The following is a 2,500-nucleotide window of genomic DNA, read 5'->3' on the forward strand; positions in this document are numbered from 1 at the left end:
GATTCTGCACCTTCTGCGAATGATGCCACCATACTATCGGCATCGTCTGAATCTTGAACACCTGCCGAGAGATCACGAGAGATCGCCTCGCGGCGATATCTTTTCTCGATCGATTCTTCGGATAACGGATCGGACGGTTCTCTTAACGTACCGTATCGCGAACAGTATCTGTGAGGCTGCATCTTATGCGAATCATTTTTTTTTTATCTGAAACCACGTTGATGACCTGATAAGAAAACTTCTGTATCATTGGTATCTTTAAAAAAAAAAAAAAAAAAAAAAAAAAAAAAAAAGTTGATCTAAAATGAGACACCTTATGTTCTATGATATTTAATGTGATTAATGATTTAACACTATTGATAAATTATGTTTTATCTTCTAATTATCATAAAAAATTCTCCGATAGATTGTGCTAAGTCATCGGGAAAGAAAATCGACGAAAAACAATCTCCGAGGAGAATTGTGAAATGCGAGTGGGTTAGTTCAAAGAAGAGAAAAACGAAATCAGTCCCCCGTTATTTTTGACTTCGGAAGAGTATCTCGATAATCCATGATATCGCTATTTCGGATAAGTCTGACCTAGTTCATCTCCCTCTCTCGTGCTTCGAATATTCGCTCTTTCTGCTCTGCTTCGAACATTTCTCTGCCAACGTTACCAACGCTATTGCAATTGCAATTAAGGATGACTAGTAGTTCTATCTTTGATTAGACATACTCTCTCTCTCTTTCTCTCTCTCTCTTTCTCTCTTTCCTATTTGTATTACGCACGCTTCGCAATATCGATCGGATCGGTAATGATCGATTGAATGATTATTTTATTAAGAATATAAATTATCTTGAATAGAAAAAAAAGCGAAAATATAAACGATCGAAAATGGTAATGATCGAAATTGAAATAATTTCACGCGTTAAATAAATTCTTTTCTTCTCTATTAAAAAAAAAAAAAAAAAAAAAAAAAAAAAGACGTTTGTATTAGTTATTTTTCATGCTTTTACAAAGTCCATAGAGCCAAGGACGTGTATAATATATTCCTGGCATGTGTATGTGTGGCGACAGCTAGCTCGAAGTAGGAAAGAAAAGGAGAATGTGAATAGACAGTCGACAGACAATATGTGACATCCACGACAACTACAACGGGAAGAAAAATGAGGGAATAGAGACACAGAGGGCAGTTGAGTATTTTTAGAACATCGTTGGATCGCGTTATATTAAAGTGCTACTGGTGGTCGCTTTTGATAAGGCCTGTCATATGCGTAATTAATTTTAGGGAATTTCTCTGAGGGGAAATAACAGGAAACACATTTGTTCTTAATTTTGTTTATATATGTCGTAGATGCATTCATCGCAATATAAATATAAATTTCAATTATATTTCCTCCCTAATCCTCTCCACCTTCCTCATCTCGTTATATTTTCAAGAATCAAATTTATATAATAATTCATTGTTATAATTTTTTCATCGATACAAATACGATGTTCATTTTTATCATCGACGTGTTTCCAAAAGAATTATCTCTTATCGATTAAAAAAAGAAAAAGAAGAAGAAGAAGAAGTAGAAGAAGAAGAACAAAGAAAAATAAACGAAAGAAAAAGAAAAAGGAAAAAAGAAAAAAAATGAAGATATGATGAAGCATTCCGTTCGTTGTTAATTAATATTTATTATTTACCAATCTCCCTACGGGTACTTTGGTAATGTTCACATACGTTCCGTTCATAGGTTGCAAATTGCGCATCCACCAGGCGCGCACTAGAGAATCTCTCTCTCTCTCTCTCTCTCTCTCTCTATGTCTGTCTCTGTCTGTCTCGCTTCCGGGAGTTGGATAGACGCTTATATTCTCGCGGTAGATTGCAGAAGCGGGAGTGGTTTCAACCTCGAATGGGATCGGTAAACTCGACTTTAGCAAGTAATAGGGGGCTTTAACCCTCGACGCTTTGCGGTTTGGGATTTTCCCTTGATTTCCTCTTCTCATTGGTGACTCGGAGCTCCGCTACATTATTGCCACTCGCCTGATCCTCATATTCTCTCATTTTTTTGGACTCTTTCCATTCTTTTTTTTTCGTCTGAGAGTGAGAGAGAGAGAGAGAGAGAGAGAGAGAGAGAGAGAGAGAGAGAGAGAAAGAGAAAGAGAGAAAATTATTTTCCATGTGATCGCGATTTTTCAAATCATAATCCCCCTTTCTTCACCCAATCCCTTGTTTCATTTCACACTTAACGACGATGACGAACGTCAACACGTTCGTATATTTATTCCTTCATTTCGTAATTCACTCTCGTAATTCTATTTTCTTAGATTTTTCGTACGTTCTCCTTTTCGTCATACAACGAGAAATTGTTTCGATACCAGAAACAACATAATTACGTTTAGGTAAACACATACACATTTAGGTAAACACGTACACATAAAAATATACATACATACAAACATAGACACATACATACATACATATATATATATATAATTCTTTGCGTATATTAGTACACAAGTTGCGTCACCGAT

General features: G+C 35.8%; 1 long non-coding RNA gene across 7 annotated transcripts in view; it reads right to left on the reverse strand.

Annotated features, from left to right (window-relative positions):
- Nucleotides 1-2,500, reverse strand: part of LOC118445743 (uncharacterized) — a 75,833-nt gene that overhangs the window by 2,657 nt on the left and 70,676 nt on the right. The window lies entirely within an intron of this gene.

This window comes from Vespa mandarinia, chromosome 8 (genome assembly GCF_050613455.1).
Source record: "Vespa mandarinia isolate Hongniang chromosome 8, ASM5061345v1, whole genome shotgun sequence".
Classification (NCBI taxonomy): domain Eukaryota; kingdom Metazoa; phylum Arthropoda; class Insecta; order Hymenoptera; family Vespidae; genus Vespa; species Vespa mandarinia.